The sequence below is a fragment of the Colletes latitarsis genome, chromosome 1 (assembly GCF_051014445.1).
Source record: "Colletes latitarsis isolate SP2378_abdomen chromosome 1, iyColLati1, whole genome shotgun sequence".
Lineage (NCBI taxonomy): Eukaryota > Metazoa > Arthropoda > Insecta > Hymenoptera > Colletidae > Colletes > Colletes latitarsis.
This window is the reverse complement of record NC_135134.1, coordinates 6167640-6193073: the sequence shown is the minus strand read 5'-3', so window position 1 is coordinate 6193073 and position 25434 is coordinate 6167640.

Here is a 25434-nt window from a genome sequence, read left to right as displayed (position 1 = left end):
TTGATCGAAACCAGGTTTAATTTACTGTTTCAGTGTGGTACCTCATTAGTACTTGATCCAAACCAGAAATAGCCAGGGATCTGTGCAACAAGTATGAGAAATATGCGAAAGTACGAGCCCGATGAGAGCAAATCCTAGACCTAACCCAGACCTAACTTGCGTTATCCTCTAAAATATTGATCTAAACCAGGTTTAATTGAATGTTTCAGTGTGGTACCACATTACTACGCGATCCAAACCAGAAAAAACCCAGGATCTGTTCAACAAGTATGTGAAGAATGCGAAAGTATGTGTCTGATGAGGGCAAATCCCAGGCCCAACCTAGACATAACATGCGTTATCCTCTAAAATATTGATCGAAACCAGGTTTAATTGACTGTTTCAGTGTGGTACCACATTACTACGTGATCCAATCCAGAAAAAGCCCAGGATCTGGCCAACAAGTATGAGAAGTATGCGAAAGTATGAGCCTGCTGAGGACAAATCCTAGACCTAACCCAGACCTAACACGCGTTATCCTCTAAAATATTTATCAAGACCAGATTTAATTGAATGTTTCAGTGTGGTACCACATTACCACCTGATCCAAACCAGAAAAATACCCAGGATCTGTTTAACAGGTATGTGTAGAACGCGAAAATATGTGTCTGATGAGGGCAAATCCCAAGCTCAGCCTAGACGTAACATGCGTTATCCTCTAAAATATTGATCGAAACCAGGTTTAATTGACTGTTTCAGTGTGGTACCACATTACTACGTCATCCAAACCAGAAATAGCCAGGGATCTGTTCAACAAGTATGAGAAATATGCGAAAGTACGAGCCTGATGAGAGCAAATCCCAGACCTAACCTAGACCTAACATGAGTTATTCTCTAATATATTCATCGAAACCAGGTTTAGTGGACTTTTTCGGTGTGGTACCACATTACTACGTGATCCAAACCAGAAAAAACCCACGATCTGGCCATCAAGTATGAGAAGTATGCGAAAGTATGAGCCTGCTGAGGACAAATCCTAGACCTAACCCAGACCTAACATGCGTTATCCTCTAAAATATTTATCAAGACCAGATTTAATTGAATGTTGCAGTGTGGTACCACATTACTACGCGATCCAAACCAGAAAAAACCCAGGATCTCGTCAACAAGTATGTGGAGAATGCGAATGTATGAGCCTGGCGAGGGCAAATCCCAGACCTATCCCAGACATAACATGCGTTATCCTCTAAAAATATTGATCGAAACCAGGTTTAATGGACTCTTTCAGTGTGGTACCACATTACTGCGTGATCCAAACCAGAAAAAACCCAGGATCTGTTCAACAAGTATGTGAAGAATGCGAAAGTATGTGTCTGATGAGGGAAAATCCCAGGCCTAACCTAGACCTAACTTGCGATATCCTCTAAAATATTCATCGAAACCAGGTTTAATGGACTGCTTCAGTGTGGTACCACATTACTGCGTGATCCCAACCAGAAAAAACCCAGGATCTGTTCAACAAGTATGTGAAGAATGCGAAAGTATGTGTCTGATGAGGGAAAATCCCAGGCCTAACCTAGACCTAACTTGCGATATCCTCTAAAATATTGATCGAAACCAGGTTTAAAGGACTGTTTCAGTGTGGTGCCACATTACTACGTGATCCAATCCAGAAAAAGCCCACGATGTGGCCATCAAGTATGAGAAGTATGCAAAAGTATGAGCCTGCTGAGGACAAATCCTAGACCTAACCCAGACCTAACATGCGTTATCCTCTAAAATATTTATCAAGACCTGATTTAATTGAATGTTTCAGTGTGGTACCACATTACTACGCGATCCAAACCAGAAAAAACCCAGGATCTCGTCAACAAGTATGTGGAGAATGCGAAAGTATGATCCTGACGAGGGCAAGTCCCAGACCTATCCCAGACATAACATGCGTTATCCTCTAAAATATTGATCGAAACCAGGTTTAATGGACTGTTTCATTGTGGTACCACATTACTACGTGATCCAAATCAGAAAAAACCCCGGATCTGTTCATCAAGTATGTGAAGAATGCGAAAGTATGTGTCTGATGAGGGAAAATCCCAGGCCTAACCTAGACCTAACTTGCGATATCCTCTAAAATATTGATCGAAACCAGGTTTAAAGGACTGTTTCAGTGTGGTGCCACATTACTACGTGATCCAATCCAGAAAAAGCCCACGACCTGGCCATCAGGTATGAGAAGTATGCGAAAGTATGAGCCTGCTGAGGACAAATCCTAGACCTAACCCAGACCTAACATGCGTTATCCTCTAAAATATTTATCAAGACCAGATTTAATTGAATGTTTCAGTGTGGTACCACATTACTACGCGATCCAAACCAGAAAAAACCCAGGATCTCGTCAACAAGTATGTGGAGAATGCGATAGTGTGAGCCTGACGAGGGCAAATCCCAGACCTATCACAGACATAACATGCGTTATCCTCTAAAATATTGATCGAAACCAGGTTTAATGGACTGTTTTAGTGTGGTACCACATTACTACGTGATCCAAACCAGAAAAAACCCAGGATCTGGCCATCAAGTATGAGAAGTATGCGAAAGTATGAGCCTGCTGAGGACAAATCCTAGACCTAACCCAGACCTAACACGCGTTATCCTCTAAAATATTTATCAAGACCAGATTTAATTGAATGTTTCAGTGTGGTACCACATTACTACGCGATCCAAACCAGAAAAAACCCAGGATCTGTTCAACAAGTATGTGAAGAATGCGAAAGTATGTGTCTGGTGAGGGAAAATCCCAGGCCTAACCAAGACCTAACATGCGTTATCCTCAAAAATATTTATCAAGACCAGATTTAATTGAATGTTTCAGTGTGGTACCACATTACTACGCGATCCAAACCAGAAAAAACCCAGGATCTCGTCAACAAGTATGTGGAGAATGCGAATGTATGAGCCTGGCGAGGGCAAATCCCAGACCTATCCCAGACATAACATGCGTTATCCTCTAAAATATTGATCGAAACCAGTTTTAATTGACTGTTTCAGTGTGGTACCACATTACTACGTAATCCAAACCAGAAATAGCCAGGGATCTGTTCAACAAGTATGAGAAATATGCGAAAGCACGAGCCTGATGAGAGCAAATCCCAGACCTAACCTAGACCTAACATGAGTTATTCTCTAATATATTCATCGAAACCAGATTTAGTGGACTTTTTCGGTGTGGTACCACATTACTACGTGATCCAAACCAGAAAAAACCCAGGATCTGGTCAACAAGTATGTGGAGAATGCGAAAGTATGAGCCTGACGAGGGCAAATACCGATCCTATCCCAGACATAACTTGCGTTATCCTCTAAAATATTGATCGAAACCAGGTTTAATGGACTGCTTCAGTGTGGTACCACATTACTACGTGATCCATACCAGAAGAACTCAGGATCTGTTCAACAAGTATGTGAAAAATGCGAAAGTATGAGCCTGCTGAGGGCAAATCCCAGACCTGACCTAGATCTAACATGAGTCATTCTCTAAAATATTCATCGAATCCAGGTTTAATGGACTTTTTCAGTGTGGTACCACATTACTACGTGTTCCAAACCAGAACAAACCCAGGATCCGTTCAACAAGTATGTGAAGAATGCGAAAGTATGTGTCTAATGAGGGAAAATCCCATGCCTAACCTAGACCTAACTTGCGTTATCCTCTAAAATATTGATCGAAACCAGGTTTAAAGGACTGTTTCAGTGTGGTACCACATTACTACGTGATCCAATCCAGAAAGAGCCCAGGATCTGGCCATCAAGTATGAGAAATATGCGAAAGTATGAGCCTGCTGAGGGCAAATCCCAGACCTAACCCAGACCTAACATGCCTTATCCTCTAAAATATTGATCGTAACCAGGTTTAATGGACTGTTTCAGAGTGGTACCACATTATTACGTGATCCAAAGCAGAAATAGCCAGGGATCTGTTCAACAAGTATGTGAAAAATGCGAAAATATGACCATGATGAGGGCAAATCCCAGTCCTATCCCAGACCTAACTTGCGTTGTCCTCTAAAATATTGATGGAAACCAGGTTTAATGGACTGTTTCAGTGTGGTACCACATTACTACGTGATCCAAACCAGAAAAACCCAGGATCTGTTCAACAAGTATGTGAAAAATGCGAAAGTATGAGCCTGCTGAGGGCAAATCCTAGACCTAACCCAGACATAACATGCGTTATCCTCAAAGATATTGACCGAAACCAGGTTTAATCGACTGTTTCGGTGTGGTACCACATTACTACCTGATCCAAACCAGAAAAATACCCAGGATCTGTTTAACAGGTATGTGTAGAACGCGAAAATATGTGTCTGATGACGGCAAATCCCCGGCCTAAATGAGACAGAACATGCGTTATCCTCTAAAATATTGATCGAAACCAGGTTTAATGGACTGTTTCAGTGTGGTGCCACATTACTACGTGAACCAATCCAGAAAAAGCCCACGACCTGGCCATCAAGTATGAGAAGTATGCGAAAGTATGAGCCTGCTGAGGACAAATCCTAGACCTAACCCAGACCTAACATGCGTTATCCTCTAAAATATTTATCAAGACCAGATTTAATTGAATGTTTCAGTGTGGTACCACATTACTACGCGATCCAAACCAGAAAAAACCCAGGATCTCGTCAGCAAGTATGTGGAGAATGCGAAAGTATGAGCCTGACGAGGGCAAGTCCCAGACCTATCCCAGACATAACATGCGTTATCCTCTAAAATATTGATCGAAACCAGGTTTAATAGACTGTTTCAGTGTGGTACCACATTACTACGTGATCCAAACCAGAAAAAACCCAGGATCTGGCCATCAAGTATGAGAAGTATGCGAAAGTATGAGCCTGCTGAGGACAAATCCTAGACCTAACCCAGACCTAACACGCGTTATCCTCTAAAATATTTATCAAGACCAGATTTAATTGAATGTTTCAGTGTGGTACCACATTACTACGCGATCCAAGCCAGAAAAAACCCAGGATCTGTTCAACAAGGATGTGAAGAATGCGAAAGTATGTGTCTGGTGAGGGAAAATCCCAGGCCTAACCAAGACCTAACATGCGTTATCCTCAAAAATATTGATCGAAACCTGGTTTAATAGACTGTTTCAGTGTGGTACCACATTACCACCTGATCCAAACCAGAAAAATACCCAGGATCTGTTTAACAGGTATGTGTAGAACGCGAAAATATGTGTCTGATGAGGGCAAATCCCAAGCCCAACCTAGACATAACATGCGTTATCCTCTAAAATATTGATCGAAACCAGGTTTAATTGACTGTTTCAGTGTGGTACCACATTACTACGTAATCCAAACCAGAAATAGCCAGGGATCTGTTCAACAAGTATGAGAAATATGCGAAAGCACGAGCCTGATGAGAGCAAATCCCAGACCTAACCTAGACCTAACATGAGTTATTCTCTAATATATTCATCGAAACCAGATTTAGTGGACTTTTTCGGTGTGGTACCACATTACTACGTGATCCAAACCAGAAAAAACCCAGGATCTGGTCAACAAGTATGTGGAGAATGCGAAAGTATGAGCCTGACGAGGGCAAATACCGATCCTATCCCAGACATAACTTGCGTTATCCTCTAAAATATTGATCGAAACCAGGTTTAATGGACTGCTTCAGTGTGGTACCACATTACTACGTGATCCATACCAGAAGAACTCAGGATCTGTTCAACAAGTATGTGAAAAATGCGAAAGTATGAGCCTGCTGAGGGCAAATCCCAGACCTAACCCAGACCTAACTTGCGTTATCCTCTAAAATATTGATCGAAGCCAGGTTTAATTGAATGTTTCAGTGTGGTACCACATTACTACGCGATCCAAACCAGAAAAAACCCAGGATCTGTTCAACAAGTATGTGAAGAATGCGAAAGTATGTGTCTGATGAGGGCAAATCCCAGGCCCAACCTAGACATAACATGCGTTATCCTCTAAAATATTGATCGAAACCAGGTTTAATTGACTGTTTCAGTGTGGTACCACATTACTACGTGATCCAATCCAGAAAAAGCCCAGGATCTGGCCAACAAGTATGAGAAGTATGCCAAAGTATGAGCCTGTTGAGGACAAATCCTAGACCTAACCCAGACCTAACACGCGTTATCCTCTAAAATATTTATCAAGACCAGATTTAATTGAATGTTTCAGTGTGGTACCACATTACCACCTGATCCAAACCAGAAAAATACCCAGGATCTGTTTAACAGGTATGTGTAGAACGCGAAAATATGTGTCTGATGAGGGCAAATCCCAAGCTCAGCCTAGACATAACATGCGTTATCCTCTAAAATATTGATCGAAACCAGGTTTAATTGACTGTTTCAGTGTGGTACCACATTACTACGTCATCCAAACCAGAAATAACCAGGGATCTGTTCAACAAGTATGAGAAATATGCGAAAGTACGAGCCTGATGAGAGCAAATCCCAGACTTAACCTAGACCTAACATGAGTTATTCTCTAATATATTCATCGAAACCAGGTTTAGTGGACTTTTTCGGTGTGGTACCACATTACTACGTGATCCAAACCAGAAAAAACCCACGATCTGGCCATCAAGTATGAGAAGTATGCGAAAGTATGAGCCTGCTGAGGACAAATCCTAGACCTAACCCAGACCTAACATGCGTTATCCTCTAAAATATTTATCAAGACCAGATTTAATTGAATGTTTCAGTGTGGTACCACATTACTGCGTGATCCAAACCAGAAAAAACCCAGGATCTGTTCAACAAGTATGTGAAGAATGCGAAAGTATGTGTCTGATGAGGGAAAATCCCAGGCCTAACCTAGACCTAACTTGCGATATCCTCTAAAATATTGATCGAAACCAGGTTTAATGGACTGCTTCAGTGTGGTACCACATTACTGCGTGATCCCAACCAGAAAAAACCCAGGATCTGTTCAACAAGTATGTGAAGAATGCGAAAGTATGTGTCTGATGAGGGAAAATCCCAGGCCTAACCTAGACCTAACTTGCGATATCCTCTAAAATATTGATCGAAACCAGGTTTAATGGACTGTTTCATTGTGGTACCACATTACTACGTGATCCAAATCAGAAAAAACCCCGGATCTGTTCATCAAGTATGTGAAGAATGCGAAAGTATGTGTCTGATGAGGGAAAATCCCAGGCCTAACCTAGACCTAACTTGCGATATCCTCTAAAATATTGATCGAAACCAGGTTTAATGGACTGTTTCATTGTGGTACCACATTACTACGTGATCCAAATCAGAAAAAACCCCGGATCTGTTCATCAAGTATGTGAAGAATGCGAAAGTATGTGTCTGATGAGGGAAAATCCCAGGCCTAACCTAGACCTAACTTGCGATATCCTCTAAAATATTGATCGAAACCAGGTTTAAAGGACTGTTTCAGTGTGGTGCCACATTACTACGTGATCCAATCCAGAAAAAGCCCACGACCTGGCCATCAAGTATGAGAAGTATGCGAAAGTATGAGCCTGCTGAGGACAAATCCTAGACCTAACCCAGACCTAACATGCGTTATCCTCTAAAATATTTATCAAGACCTGATTTAATTGAATGTTTCAGTGTGGTACCACATTACTACGCGATCCAAACCAGAAAAAACCCAGGATCTCGTCAACAAGTATGTGGAGAATGCGAAAGTATGAGCCTGACGAGGGCAAGTCCCAGACCTATCCCAGACATAACATGCGTTATCCTCTAAAATATTGATCGAAACCAGGTTTAATGGACTGTTTCATTGTGGTACCACATTACTACGTGATCCAAATCAGAAAAAACCCCGGATCTGTTCATCAAGTATGTGAAGAATGCGAAAGTATGTGTCTGATGAGGGAAAATCCCAGGCCTAACATAGACCTAACTTGCGATATCCTCTAAAATATTGATCGAAACCAGGTTTAAAGGACTGTTTCAGTGTGGTGCCACATTACTACGTGATCCAATCCAGAAAAAGCCCACGACCTGGCCATCAAGTATGAGAAGTATGCGAAAGTATGAGCCTGCTGAGGACAAATCCTAGACCTAACCCAGACCTAACATGCGTTATCCTCTAAAATATTTATCAAGACCAGATTTAATTGAATGTTTCAGTGTGGTACCACATTACTACGCGATCCAAACCAGAAAAAACCCAGGATCTCGTCAACAAGTATGTGGAGAATGCGATAGTGTGAGCCTGACGAGGGCAAATCCCAGACCTATCACAGACATAACATGCGTTATCCTCTAAAATATTGATCGAAACCAGGTTTAATGGATTGTTTTAGTGTGGTACCACATTACTACGTGATCCAAACCAGAAAAAACCCAGGATCTGGCCATCAAGTATGAGAAGTATGCGAAAGTATGAGCCTGCTGAGGACAAATCCTAGACCTAACCCAGACCTAACACGCGTTATCCTCTAAAATATTTATCAAGACCAGATTTAATTGAATGTTTCAGTGTGGTACCACATTACTACGCGATCCAAACCAGAAAAAACCCAGGATCTGTTCAACAAGTATGTGAAGAATGCGAAAGTATGTGTCTGGTGAGGGAAAATCCCAGGCCTAACCAAGACCTAACATGCGTTATCCTCAAAAATATTGATCGATACCTGGTTTAATAGACTGTTTCAGTGTGGTACCACATTACCACCTGATCCAAACCAGAAAAATACCCAGGATCTGTTTAACAGGTATGTGTAGAACGCGAAAATATGTGTCTGATGAGGGCAAATCCCAAGCCCAACCTAGACATAACATGCGTTATCCTCTAAAATATTGATCGAAACCAGGTTTAATTGACTGTTTCAGTGTGGTACCACATTACTACGTAATCCAAACCAGAAATAGCCAGGGATCTGTTCAACAAGTATGAGAAATATGCGAAAGCACGAGCCTGATGAGAGCAAATCCCAGACCTAACCTAGACCTAACATGAGTTATTCTCTAATATATTCATCGAAACCAGATTTAGTGGACTTTTTCGGTGTGGTACCACATTACTACGTGATCCAAACCAGAAAAAACCCAGGATCTGGTCAACAAGTATGTGGAGAATGCGAAAGTATGAGCCTGACGAGGGCAAATACCGATCCTATCCCAGACATAACTTGCGTTATCCTCTAAAATATTGATCGAAACCGGGTTTAATGGACTGCTTCAGTGTGGTACCACATTATTACGTGATCCAAAGCAGAAATAGCCAGGGATCCGTTCAACAAGTATGTGAAAAATGCGAAAATATGACCATGATGAGGGCAAATCCCAGTCCTATCCCAGACATAACTTGCGTTATCCTCTAAAATATTGATCGAAACCAGGTTTAATGGACTGCTTCAGTGTGGTACCACATAACTACGTGATCCATACCAGAAGAACTCAGGATCTGTTCAACAAGTATGTGAAAAATGCGAAAGTATGAGCCTGCTGAGGGCAAATCCCAGACCTGACCTAGATCTAACATGAGTCATTCTCTAAAATATTCATCGAATCCAGGTTTAATGGACTTTTTCAGTGTGGTACCACATTACTACGTGTTCCAAACCAGAACAAACCCAGGATCCGTTCAACAAGTATGTGAAGAATGCGAAAGTATGTGTCTAATGGGGGAAAATCCCATGCCTAACCTAGACCTAACTTGCGTTATCCTCTAAAATATTGATCGAAACCAGGTTTAAAGGACTGTTTCAGTGTGGTACCACATTACTACGTGATCCAATCCAGAAAGAGCCCAGGATCTGGCCATCAAGTATGAGAAATATGCGAAAGTATGAGCCTGCTGAGGGCAAATCCCAGACCTAACCCAGACCTAACATGCCTTATCCTCTAAAATATTGATCGTAACCAGGTTTAATGGACTGTTTCAGAGTGGTACCACATTATTACGTGATCCAAAGCAGAAATAGCCAGGGATCCGTTCAACAAGTATGTGAAAAATGCGAAAATATGACCATGATGAGGGCAAATCCCAGTCCTACCCCAGACCTAACTTGCGTTGTCCTCTAAAATATTGATGGTAACCAGGTTTAATGGACTGTTTCAGTGTGGTACCACATTACTACGTGATCCAAACCAGAAAAACCCAGGATCTGTTCAACAAGTATGTGAAAAATGCGAAAGTATGAGCCTGCTGAGGGCAAATCCTAGACCTAACCCAGACATAACATGCGTTATCCTCAAAGATATTGACCGAAACCAGGTTTAATCGACTGTTTCGGTGTGGTACCACATTACTACCTGATCCAAACCAGAAAAATACCCAGGATCTGTTTAACAGGTATGTGTAGAACGCGAAAATATGTGTCTGATGACGGCAAATCCCCGGCCTAAACTAGACAGAACATGCGTTATCCTCTAAAATATTGATCGAAACCAGGTTTAATGGACTGTTTCAGTGTGGTACCACATTACTACGTGATCCAAACAAGAAAAAACCCAGGATCTGGCCAACAAGTATGTGGAGAATGCGAAAGTATGAGCTTGACGAAGGCAAATCCCGAACCTATCCCAGACATAACTTGCGTTATCCTCTAAAATATTGATCGAAACCAGGTTTAATGGACTGTTTTAGTGTGGTACCACATTACTACGGGATCCAAACAAGAAAAAACCCAGGATCTGGCCAACAAGTATGTGGAGAATGCGAAAGTATGAGCTTGACGAAGGCAAATCCCGAACCTATCCCAGACATAACTTGCGTTATCCTCTAAAATATTGATCGAAACCAGGTTTAATGGACTGTTTCAGTGTGGTACCACATTACTACGTGATCCAAACCAGAAAAAACCCAGGATCCGTTCAACAAGTATGTGAAGAATGCGAAAGTATGTGTCTGATGAGGGAAAATCCCAGGCCTAACCTTGACCTAACTTGCGTTATCCTCTAAAATATTGATCGAAACCAGGTTTAATGGACTGTTTCAGTGGGGTACCACATTACTGCGTGATCCAAACCAGAAAAAAACCCAGGATCTCGTCAACAAGTATGTGGAGAATGCGAAAGTATGAGCCTGACGAGGGCAAATCCCAGACCTATCCCAGACCTAACTTTTTTTTTTTTTTTTTTTTTTTTTTGTCGTGTGGAAAATCTTCGAAAGACTCCCACCCACCTCCTTGGGGAGAGGTGGGAGGGGTGTGTGGGATTCCCCGCGCCCGTACAACGACAGGCGCCGGACCTATCCACTAAAAACCCCACGGTGACCCTTCGGCACGCTTTGGGAGGATGCCGGGAATCGCTCGAAGCATTCTTCCGGTATCCTCCCCGTGCCCGCGCTTTCGCGCCCATCCCCCGGGGGGACAATCGGTCCCCCCAGTAGACACACTGCCTCATAGCGGCGGGACGGGGCCACTCCATCCCGCCGCTATCCGTCCCGGGGCATCCCAGACCTAACTTGCGTATCCTCTAAAATATTGATCGAAACCAGGTTTAATTTACTGTTTCAGTGTGGCACCACATTACTACGTGATCCAATCCAGAAAAAGCCCAGGATCTGTTTAACACGTATGTGGAGAATGCGAAAGTATGTGTCTGGTGAGGGCAAATCCCAGGCCCAACCTAGATATAACATGCGTTATCCTCTAAAATATTGATCGAAACCAGGTTTAATTGACTGTTTCAGTGTGGTACCACATCACTACGTGATGCAATCCAGAGAAAGCCCAGGATCTGGCCATCAAGTATGAGAAATATGCGAAAGTATGAGCCTGCTGAGGGCAAATCCCGGACCTATCCCAGACCTAACTTGCGTTATCCTCTAAAATATTGATCGAAACCAGGTTTAGTTTACTGTTTCAGTGTTGTACCACATTACTACGTGATCCAAACCAGAAAAAACCCAGGATCCGTTCAACAAGTATGTGGAGAATGCGAAAGTATGTGTCTCATGAGGGGAAATCCCAGGCCTAACCGAGACCTAACATGCTTTATCCTCAAAAATATTGATCGAAACCTGGTTTAATAGACTGTTTCAGTGTGGTACCACATTACCACCTGATCCAAACCAGAAAAATACCCAGGATCTGTTTAACAGTTATGTGTAGAACGCGAAAATATGTGTCTGATGAGGGCAAATCCCAAGCCCAACCCAGACATAACATGCGTTATCCTCTAAAATATTGATCGAAACCAGGTTTAATTGACTGTTTCAGTGTAGTACCACATTACTACGTAATCCAAATCAGAAATAGCAGGGATCTGTTCAACAAGTATATGAAAAATGCAAAAATATGACCCTGAAGAGGGCAAATCCCACGCCCAACCGAGACATAACATGCGTTATCCTCTAAAATATTGATCGAAACCAGGTTTAATTGACTGTTTCAGTGTGGTACCACATTACTACGTGATGCAATCCAGAGAAAGCCCAGGATCTGACCATCAAGTATGAGAAATATGCGAAAGTATGAGCCTGCTGAGGGCAAATCCCAGACCTAACCCAGACCTAACATGCCTTATCCTCTAAAATATTGATCGTAACCAGGTTTAATGGACTGTTTCAGAGTGGTACCACATTATTACGTGATCCCAACCAGAAATAGCCAGGGATCTGTTCAACAAGTATGTGAAAAATGCGGAAATATGACCATGATGAGGGCAAATCCCAGTCCTATCCCAGACCTAACTTGCGTTGTCCTCTAAAATATTGATGGAAACCAGGTTTAATGGACTGTTTCAGTGTGGTGCCACATTACTACGTGATCCAAACCAGAAAAACCCAGGATCTGTTCAACAAGTATGTGAAAAATGCGAAAGTATGAGCCTGCTGAGGGCAAATCCTAGACCTAACCCAGACATAACATGCGTTATCCTCAAAGATATTGCCCGAAACCAGGTTTAATCGACTGTTTCGGTGTGGTACCACATTACTACCTGATCCAAACCAGAAAAATACCCAGGATCTGTTTAACAGGTATGTGTAGAACGCGAAAATATGTGTCTGATGACGGCAAATCCCCGGCCTAAACTAGACAGAACATGCGTTATCCTCTAAAATATTGATCGAAACCAGGTTTAATGGACTGTTTCAGTGTGGTACCACATTACTACGTGATCCAAACAAGAAAAAACCCAGGATCTGGCCAACAAGTATGTGGAGAATGCGAAAGTATGAGCTTGACGAAGGCAAATCCCGAACCTATCCCAGACATAACTTGCGTTATCCTCTAAAATATTGATCGAAACCAGGTTTAATGGACTGTTTCAGTGTGGTATCACATTACTACGGGATCCAAACCAGAAAAAGCCCAGAATCTGGCCATCAAGTATGAGAAATATGCGAAAGTACGAGACTGATGAGAGCAAATCCCAGACCTGACTTAGATCTAACATGAGTCATTCTCTAAAATATTCATCGAAACCAGGTTTAATGGACTGTTTCAGTGGGGTACCACATTACTGCGTGATCCATACCAGGAAAACCCAGGATCTGTTCAACGAGTATGTGAAAAATGCGAAAGTATGAGCCTGCTGAGGGCAAATCCTAGACCTAACCCAGACCTAACATGCGTTATCCTCAAAAATATTGATCGAAACCGGATTTAATTGAATGTTTCAGTGTGGTACCACACTACTACGCGATCCAAACCAGAAAAAAACCCAGGATCTCGTCAACAAGTATGTGGAGAATGCGAAAGTATGAGCCTGACGAGGGCAAATCCCAGACCTATCCCAGACCTGACTTTTTTTTTTTTTTTTTTTTTTTTTGTCGTGTGGAAAATCTTCGAAAGACTCCCTCCCACCTCCTTGGGGAGAGGTGGGAGGGGTGTGTGGGATTCCCCGCGCCCGTACAACGACAGGCGCGGGACCTACCCACTAAAAACCCCACGGTGACCCTTCGGCACGCTTTGAGAGGATACCGGGAATCGCTCGAAGCATTCTTCCGGTATCCTCCCCGTGCACGCGCTTTCGCGTCCATCCCCCGGGGGGACAATCGGTCCCCCCAGTAGACACACTGCCTCATAGCGGCGGGACGGGGCCACTCCATTCCGCCGCTATCCGTCCCGGGGCATCCCAGACCTAACTTGCGTATCCTCTAAAATATTGATCGAAACCAGGTTTAATTGACTGTTTCAGTGTGGTACCACATTACTACGTGATGCAATCCAGAGAAAGCCCAGGATCTGGCCATCAAGTATGAGAAATATGCGAAAGTATGAGCCTGCTGAGGGCAAATCCCGGACCTATCCCAGACCTAACTTGCGTTATCCTCTAAAATATTGATCGAAACCAGGTTTAGTTTACTGTTTCAGTGTTGTACCACATTACTACGTGATCCAAACCAGAAAAAACCCAGGATCCGTTCAACAAGTATGTGGAGAATGCGAAAGTATGTGTCTGATGAGGGGAAAGCCCAGGCCTAACCGAGACCTAACATGCTTTATCCTCAAAAATACTGATCGAAACCTGGTTTAATAGACTGTTTCAGTGTGGTACCACATTACCACCTGATCCAAACCAGAAAAATACCCAGGATCTGTTTAACAGTTATGTGTAGAACGCGAAAATATGTGTCTGATGAGGGCAAATCCCAAGTCCAACCCAGACATAACATGCGTTATCCTCTAAAATATTGATCGAAACCAGGTTTAATTGACTGTTTCAGTGTAGTACCACATTACTACGTAATCCAAATCAGAAATAGCAGGGATCTGTTCAACAAGTATATGAAAAATGCGAAAATATGACCCTGAAGGGGGCAAATCCCACGCCCAACCGAGACATAACATACGTTATCCTCTAAAATATTGATCGAAACCAGGTTTAATTGACTGTTTCAGTGTGGTACCACATTACTACGTGATGCAATCCAGAGAAAGCCCAGGATCTGGCCATCAAGTATGAGAAATATGCGAAAGTATGAGCCTGCTGAGGGCAAATCCCAGACCTAACCCAGACCTAACATGCCTTATCCTCTAAAATATTGATCGTAACCAGGTTTAATGAACTGTTTCAGAGTGGTACCACATTATTACGTGATCCCAACCAGAAATAGCCAGGGATCTGTTCAACAAGTATGTGAAAAATGCGGAAATATGACCATGATGAGGGCAAATCCCAGTCCTATCCCAGACCTAACTTGCGTTGTCCTCTAAAATATTGATGGAAACCAGGTTTAATGGACTGTTTCAGTGTGGTGCCACATTACTACGTGATCCAAACCAGAAAAACCCAGGATCTGTTCAACATGTATGTGAAAAATGCGAAAGTATGAGCCTGCTGAGGGCAAATCCTAGACCTAACCCAGACATAACATGCGTTATCCTCAAAGATATTGACCGAAACCAGGTTTAATCGACTGTTTCGGTGTGGTACCACATTACTACCTGATCCAAACCAGAAAAATACCCAGGATCTGTTTAACAGGTATGTGTAGAACGCGAAAATATGTGTCTGATGACGGCAAATCCCCGGCCTAAACTAGACAGAACATGCGTTATCCTCTAAAATATTGATCGAAACCAGGTTTAATGGACTGTTTCAGTGTGGTACCACATTACTACGTGATCCAAACAAGAAAAAACCCAGGATCTGGCCAACAAGTATGTGGAGAATGCGAAAGTATGAGCTTGACGAAGGCAAATCCCGAACCTATCCCAGACATAACTTGCGTTATCCTCTAAAATATTGATCGAAACCAGGTTTAATGGACTGTTTCAGTGTGGTATCACATTACTACGGGATCCAAACCAGAAAAAGCCCAGAATCTGGCCATCAAGTATGAGAAATATGCGAAAGTACGAGACTGATGAGAGCAAATCCCAGACCTGACTTAGATCTAACATGAGTCATTCTCTAAAATATTCATCGAATCCAGGTTTAATGGACTTTTTCAGTGTGGTACCACATTACTACGTGTTCCAAACCAGAAAAAACCCAGGATCCGTTCAACAAGTATGTGAAGAATGCGAAAGTATGTGTCTGATGAGGGAAAATCCCAGGCCTAACCTTGACCTAACTTGCGTTATCCTCTAAAATATTGATCGAAACCAGGTTTAATGGACTGTTTCAGTGGGGTACCACATTACTGCGTGATCCATACCAGAAAAACCCAGGATCTGTTCAACGAGTATGTGAAAAATGCGAAAGTATGAGCCTGCTGAGGGCAAATCCTAGACCTAACCCAGACCTAACATGCGTTATCCTCAAAGATATTGACCGAAACCAGGTTTAATCGACTGTTTCGGTGTGGTACCACATTACTACCTGATCCAAACCAGAAAAATACCCAGGATCTGTTTAACAGGTATGTGTAGAACGCGAAAATATGTGTCTGATGAGGGCAAATCCCCGGCCTAAACTAGACAGAACATGCGTTATCCTCTAAAATATTGATCGAAACCAGGTTTAATGGACTGTTTCAGTGGGGTACCACATTACTGCGTGATCCATACCAGAAAAACCCAGGATCTGTTCAACGAGTATGTGAAAAATGCGAAAGTATGAGCCTGCTGAGGGCAAATCCTAGACCTAACCCAGACCTAACTTGCGTATCCTCTAAAATATTGATCGAAACCAGGTTTAATTTACTGTTTCAGTGTGGCACCACATTACTACGTGATGCAATCCAGAGAAAGCCCAGGATCTGGCCATCAAGTATGAGAAATATGCGAAAGTATGAGCATGCTGAGGGCAAATCCCGGACCTATCCCAGACCTAACTTGCGTTATCCTCTAAAATATTGATCGAAACCAGGTTTAGTTTACTGTTTCAGTGTTGTACCACATTACTACGTGATCCAAACCAGAAAAAACCCAGGATCCGTTCAACAAGTATGTGGAGAATGCGAAAGTATGTGTCTGATGAGGGGAAATCCCAGGCCTAACCAAGACCTAACATGCTTTATCCTCAAAAATATTGATCGAAACCTGGTTTAATAGACTGTTTCAGTGTGGTACCACATTACCACCTGATCCAAACCAGAAAAATACCCAGGATCTGTTTAACAGTTATGTGTAGAACGCGAAAATATGTGTCTGATGAGGGCAAATCCCAAGCCCAACCTAGACATAACATGCGTTATCCTCTAAAATATTGATCGAAACCAGGTTTAATGGACTGTTTCAGAGTGGTACCACATTATTACGTGATCCAAACCAGAAATAGCCAGGGATCTGTTCAACAAGTATGTGAAAAATGCGAAAATATGACCATGATGAGGGCAAATCCCAGTCCTATCCCAGACCTAACTTGCGTTGTCCTCTAAAATATTGATGGAAACCAGGTTTAATGGACTGTTTCAGTGTGGTACCACATTACTACGTGATCCAAACCAGAAAAACCCAGGATCTGTTCAACAAGTATGTGAAAAATGCGAAGGTACGAGCCTGATGAGAGCAAATCCTAGACCTAACCCAGACCTAACCTGTGCTATCCTCAAAGATATTGACCGAAACCAGGTTTAATCGACTGTTTCGGTGTGGTACCACATTACTACCTGATCCAAACCAGAAAAATACCCAGGATCTGTTTAACAGGTATGTGTAGAACGCGAAAATATGTGTCTGATGACGGCAAATCCCCGGCCTAAACTAGACAGAACATGCGTTATCCTCTAAAATATTGATCGAAACCAGGTTTAATGGACTGTTTCAGTGTGGTACCACATTACTACGTGATCCAAACAAGAAAAAACCCAGGATCTGGCCAACAAGTATGTGGAGAATGCGAAAGTATGAGCTTGACGAAGGCAAATCCCGAACCTATCCCAGACATAACTTGCGTTATCCTCTAAAATATTGATCGAAACCAGGTTTAATGGACTGTTTCAGTGTGGTATCACATTACTACGGGATCCAAACCAGAAAAAGCCCAGAATCTGGCCATCAAGTATGAGAAATATGCGAAAGTACGAGACTGATGAGAGCAAATCCCAGACCTGACTTAGATCTAACATGAGTCATTCTCTAAAATATTCATCGAATCCAGGTTTAATGGACTTTTTCAGTGTGGTACCAAATTACTACGTGTTCCAAACCAGAAAAAACCCAGGATCCGTTCAACAAGTATGTGAAGAATGCGAAAGTATGTGTCTGATGAGGGAAAATCCCAGGCCTAACCTTGACCTAACTTGCGTTATCCTCTAAAATATTGATCGAAACCAGGTTTAATGGACTGTTTCAGTGGGGTACCACATTACTGCGTGATCCATACCAGAAAAACCCAGGATCTGTTCAACGAGTATGTGAAAAATGCGAAAGTATGAGCCTGCTGAGGGCAAATCCTAGACCTAACCCAGACCTAACATGCGTTATCCTCAAAAATATTGATCGAAACCGGATTTAATTGAATGTTTCAGTGTGGTACCACATTACTACCTGATCCAAACCAGAAAAATACCCAGGATCTGTTTAACAGGTATGTGTAGAACGCGAAAATATGTGTCTGATGAGGGCAAATCCCAAGCCCAACCTAGACATAACATGCGTTATCCTCTAAAATATTGATCGAAACCAGGTTTAATGGACTGTTTCAGTGGGGTACCACATTACTGCGTGATCCATACCAGAAAAACCCAGGATCTGTTCAACGAGTATGTGAAAAATGCGAAAGTATGAGCCTGCTGAGGGCAAATCCTAGACCTAACCCAGACCTAACTTGCGTATCCTCTAAAATATTGATCGAAACCAGGTTTAGTTTACTGTTTCAGTGTTGTACCACATTACTACGTGATCCAAACCAGAAAAAACCCAGGATCCGTTCAACAAGTATGTGGAGAATGCGAAAGTATGTGTCTGATGAGGGGAAATCCCAGGCCTAACCAAGACCTAACATGCTTTATCCTCAAAAATATTGATCGAAACCTGGTTTAATAGACTGTTTCAGTGTGGTACCACATTACCACCTGATCCAAACCAGAAAAATACCCAGGATCTGTTTAACAGTTATGTGTAGAACGCGAAAATATGTGTCTGATGAGGGCAAATCCCAAGCCCAACCTAGACATAACATGCGTTATCCTCTAAAATATTGATCGAAACCAGGTTTAATTGACTGTTTCAGTGTAGTACCACATTACTACGTAATCCAAATCAGAAATAGCCAGAGATCTGTTCAACAAGTATGTGAAAAATGCGAAAATATGACCCTGAAGAGGGCAAATCCCACGCCCAACCTAGACCTAACATGAATTATTCTCTAAAATATTCATCGAAACCAGGTTTAATGGACTTTTTCGGTGTGGTACCACATTACTACGTGATCCAAACCAGAAAGAACCCAGGATCCGTTCAACAAATATGTGAAGAATGCGAAAGTATGTGCCTGAGGGAAAATTCCAGGCCTAACCTAGACCTAACTTGCGTTATCCTCTAAAATATTGATCGAAACCAGGTTTAATGGACTGTTCCAGTGTGGTACCACATTACTACGTGATGCAATCCAGAGAAAGCCCAGGATCTGGCCATCAAGTATGAGAAATATGCGAAAGTATGAGCCTGCTGAGGGCAAATCCCAGACCTAACCCAGACCTAACATGCCTTATCCTCTAAAATATTGATCGTAACCAGGTTTAATGGACTGTTTCAGAGTGGTACCACATTATTACGTGATCCAAACCAGAAATAGCCAGGGATCTGTTCAACAAGTATGTGAAAAATGCGAAAATATGACCATGATGAGGGCAAATCCCAGTCCTATCCCAGACCTAACTTGCGTTGTCCTCTAAAATATTGATGGAAACCAGGTTTAATGGACTGTTTCAGTGTGGTACCACATTACTACGTGATCCAAACCAGAAAAACCCAGGATCTGTTCAACAAGTATGTGAAAAATGCGAAGGTACGAGCCTGATGAGAGCAAATCCTAGACCTAACCCAGACCTAACTTGTGCTATCCTCAAAGATATTGACCGAAACCAGGTTTAATCGACTGTTTCGGTGTGGTACCACATTACTACCTTATCCAAACCAGAAAAATACCCAGGATCTGTTTAACAGGTATGAGTAGAACGCGAAAATATGTGTCTGATGACGGCAAATCCCCGGCCTAAACTAGACAGAACATGCGTTATCCTCTAAAATATTGATCGAAACCAGGTTTAATGGACTGTTTCAGTGTGGTACCACATTACTACGTGATCCAAACAAGAAAAAACCCAGGATCTGGCCAACAAGTATGTGGAGAATGCGAAAGTATGAGCTTGACGAAGGCAAATCCCGAACCTATCCCAGACATAACTTGCGTTATCCTCTAAAATATTGATCGAAACCAGGTTTAATGGACTGTTTCAGTGTGGTACCACATTACTACGTGATCCAAACCAGAAAAACCCAGGATCTGTTCAACAAGTATGTGAAAAATGCGAAAGTATGAGCCTGCAGAGGGCAAATCCTAGACCTAACCCAGACCTAACATGCGTTATCCTCAAAAATATTGATCGAAACCGGATTTAATTGAATGTTTCAGTGTGGTACCACACTACTACGCGATCCAAACCAGAAAAAAACCCAGGATCTCGTCAACAAGTATGTGGAGAATGCGAAAGTATGAGCCTGACGAGGGCAAATCCCAGACCTATCCCAGACCTAACTTTTTTTTTTTTTTTTTTTTTTTTTGTCGTGTGGAAAATCTTCGAAAGACTCCCTCCCACCTCCTTGGGGAGAGGTGGGAGGGGTGTGTGGGATTCCCCGCGCCCGTACAACGACAGGCGCGGGACCTACCCACTAAAAACCCCACGGTGACCCTTCGGCACGCTTTGGGAGGATACCGGGAATCGCTCGAAGCATTCTTCCGGTATCCTCCCCGTGCCCGCGCTTTCGCGCCCATCCCCCGGGGGGACAATCGGTCCCCCCAGTAGACACACTGCCTCATAGCGGCGGGACGGGGCCACTCCATCCCGCCGCTATCCGTCCCGGGGCATCCCAGACCTAACTTGCGTATCCTCTAAAATATTGATCGAAACCAGGTTTAATTTACTGTTTCAGTGTGGCACCACATTACTACGTGATGCAATCCAGAGAAAGCCCAGGATCTGGCCATCAAGTATGAGAAATATGCGAAAGTATGAGCCTGCTGAGGGCAAATCCCGGACCTATCCCAGACCTAACTTGCGTTATCCTCTAAAATATTGATCGAAACCAGGTTTAGTTTACTGTTTCAGTGTTGTACCACATTACTACGTGATCCAAACCAGAAAAAACCCAGGATCCGTTCAACAAGTATGTGGAGAATGCGAAAGTATGTGTCTGATGAGGGGAAATCCCAGGCCTAACCAAGACCTAACATGCTTTATCCTCAAAAATATTGATCGAAACCTGGTTTAATAGACTGTTTCAGTGTGGTACCACATTACCACCTGATCCAAACCAGAAAAATACCCAGGATCTGTTTAACAGTTATGTGTAGAACGCGAAAATATGTGTCTGATGAGGGCAAATCCCAAGCCCAACCTAGACATAACATGCGTTATCCTCTAAAATATTGATCGAAACCAGGTTTAATTGACTGTTTCAGTGTAGTACCACATTACTACGTAATCCAAATCAGAAATAGCCAGAGATCTGTTCAACAAGTATGTGAAAAATGCGAAAATATGACCCTGAAGAGGGCAAATCCCACGCCCAACCTAGACCTAACATGAATTATTCTCTAAAATATTCATCGAAACCAGGTTTAATGGACTTTTTCGGTGTGGTACCACATTACTACGTGATCCAAACCAGAAAAACCCAGGATCTGTTCAACAAGTAAGTGAAAAACGTGAAACTATGAGCCTGATGAGGGCAAAATCCCAGACGTATCCCAGACATAACATGCGTTATCCTCTAAAATATTGATCGAAACCAGGTTTAATGGACTGTTTCAGTGTGGTACCACATTACTACGTGATGCAATCCAGAGAAAGCCCAGGATCTGGCCATCAAGTATGAGAAATATGCGAAAGTATGAGCCTGCTGAGGGCAAATCCCAGACCTAACCCAGACCTAACATGCCTTATCCTCTAAAATATTGATCGTAACCAGGTTTAATGGACTGTTTCAGAGTGGTACCACATTATTACGTGATCCAAACCAGAAATAGCCAGGGATCTGTTCAACAAGTATGTGAAAAATGCGAAAATATGACCATGATGAGGGCAAATCCCAGTCCTATCCCAGACCTAACTTGCGTTGTCCTCTAAAATATTGATGGAAACCAGGGTTAATGGACTGTTTCAGTGTGGTACCACATTACTACGTGATCCAAACCAGAAAAACCCAGGATCTGTTCAACAAGTATGTGAAAAATGCGAAGGTACGAGCCTGATGAGAGCAAATCCTAGACCTAACCCAGACCTAACTTGTGCTATCCTCAAAGATATTGACCGAAACCAGGTTTAATCGACTGTTTCGGTGTGGTACCACATTACTACCTGATCCAAACCAGAAAAATACCCAGGATCTGTTTAACAGGTATGAGTAGAACGCGAAAATATGTGTCTGATGACGGCAAATCCCCGGCCTAAACTAGACAGAACATGCGTTATCCTCTAAAATATTGATCGAAACCAGGTTTAATGGACTGTTTCAGTGTGGTACCACATTACTACGTGATCCAAACAAGAAAAAACCCAGGATCTGGCCAACAAGTATGTGGAGAATGCGAAAGTATGAGCTTGACGAAGGCAAATCCCGAACCTATCCCAGACATAACTTGCGTTATCCTCTAAAATATTGATCGAAACCAGGTTTAATGGACTGTTTCAGTGTGGTATCACATTACTACGGGATCCAAACCAGAAAAAGCCCAGAATCTGGCCATCAAGTATGAGAAATATGCGAAAGTACGAGACTGATGAGAGCAAATCCCAGACCTGACTTAGATCTAACATGAGTCATTCTCTAAAATATTCATCGAATCCAGGTTTAATGGACTTTTTCAGTGTGGTACCACATTACTACGTGTTCCAAACCAGAAAAAACCCAGGATCCGTTCAACAAGTATGTGAAGAATGCGAAAGTATGTGTCTGATGAGGGAAAATCCCAGGCCTAACCTTGACCTAACTTGCGTTATCCTCTAAAATATTGATCGAAACCAGGTTTAATGGACTGTTTCAGTGGGGTACCACATTACTGCGTGATCCATACCAGAAAAACCCAGGATCTGTTCAACGAGTATGTGAAAAATGCGAAAGTATGAGCCTGCTGAGGGCAAATCCTAGACCTAACCCAGACCTAACATGCGTTATCCTCAAAGATATTGACCGAAACCAGGTTTAATCGACTGTTTCGGTGTGGTACCACATTACTACCTGATCCAAACCAGAAAAATACCCAGGATCTGTTTAACAGGTATGTGTAGAACGCGAAAATATGTGTCTGATGAGGGCAAATCCCCGGCCTAAACTAGACAGAACATGCGTTATCCTCTAAAATATTGATCGAAACCAGGTTTAATGGACTGTTTCAGTGGGGTACCACATTACTGCGTGATCCATACCAGAAAAACCCAGGATCTGTTCAACGAGTATGTGAAAAATGCGAAAGTATGAGCCTGCTGAGGGCAAATCCTAGACCTAACCCAGACCTAACTTGCGTATCCTCTAAAATATTGATCGAAACCAGGTTTAATTTACTGTTTCAGTGTGGCACCACATTACTACGTGATGCAATCCAGAGAAAGCCCAGGATCTGGCCATCAAGTATGAGAAATATGCGAAAGTATGAGCATGCTGAGGGCAAATCCCGGACCTATCCCAGACCTAACTTGCGTTATCCTCTAAAATATTGATCGAAACCAGGTTTAGTTTACTGTTTCAGTGTTGTACCACATTACTACGTGATCCAAACCAGAAAAAACCCAGGATCCGTTCAACAAGTATGTGGAGAATGCGAAAGTATGTGTCTGATGAGGGGAAATCCCAGGCCTAACCAAGACCTAACATGCTTTATCCTCAAAAATATTGATCGAAACCTGGTTTAATAGACTGTTTCAGTGTGGTACCACATTACCACCTGATCCAAACCAGAAAAATACCCAGGATCTGTTTAACAGTTATGTGTAGAACGCGAAAATATGTGTCTGATGAGGGCAAATCCCAAGCCCAACCTAGACATAACATGCGTTATCCTCTAAAATATTGATCGAAACCAGGTTTAATGGACTGTTTCAGAGTGGTACCACATTATTACGTGATCCAAACCAGAAATAGCCAGGGATCTGTTCAACAAGTATGTGAAAAATGCGAAAATATGACCATGATGAGGGCAAATCCCAGTCCTATCCCAGACCTAACTTGCGTTGTCCTCTAAAATATTGATGGAAACCAGGTTTAATGGACTGTTTCAGTGTGGTACCACATTACTACGTGATCCAAACCAGAAAAACCCAGGATCTGTTCAACAAGTATGTGAAAAATGCGAAGGTACGAGCCTGATGAGAGCAAATCCTAGACCTAACCCAGACCTAACCTGTGCTATCCTCAAAGATATTGACCGAAACCAGGTTTAATCGACTGTTTCGGTGTGGTACCACATTACTACCTGATCCAAACCAGAAAAATACCCAGGATCTGTTTAACAGGTATGTGTAGAACGCGAAAATATGTGTCTGATGACGGCAAATCCCCGGCCTAAACTAGACAGAACATGCGTTATCCTCTAAAATATTGATCGAAACCAGGTTTAATGGACTGTTTCAGTGTGGTACCACATTACTACGTGATCCAAACAAGAAAAAACCCAGGATCTGGCCAACAAGTATGTGGAGAATGCGAAAGTATGAGCTTGACGAAGGCAAATCCCGAACCTATCCCAGACATAACTTGCGTTATCCTCTAAAATATTGATCGAAACCAGGTTTAATGGACTGTTTCAGTGTGGTATCACATTACTACGGGATCCAAACCAGAAAAAGCCCAGAATCTGGCCATCAAGTATGAGAAATATGCGAAAGTACGAGACTGATGAGAGCAAATCCCAGACCTGACTTAGATCTAACATGAGTCATTCTCTAAAATATTCATCGAATCCAGGTTTAATGGACTTTTTCAGTGTGGTACCAAATTACTACGTGTTCCAAACCAGAAAAAACCCAGGATCCGTTCAACAAGTATGTGAAGAATGCGAAAGTATGTGTCTGATGAGGGAAAATCCCAGGCCTAACCTTGACCTAACTTGCGTTATCCTCTAAAATATTGATCGAAACCAGGTTTAATGGACTGTTTCAGTGGGGTACCACATTACTGCGTGATCCATACCAGAAAAACCCAGGATCTGTTCAACGAGTATGTGAAAAATGCGAAAGTATGAGCCTGCTGAGGGCAAATCCTAGACCTAACCCAGACCTAACATGCGTTATCCTCAAAAATATTGATCGAAACCGGATTTAATTGAATGTTTCAGTGTGGTACCACATTACTACCTGATCCAAACCAGAAAAATACCCAGGATCTGTTTAACAGGTATGTGTAGAACGCGAAAATATGTGTCTGATG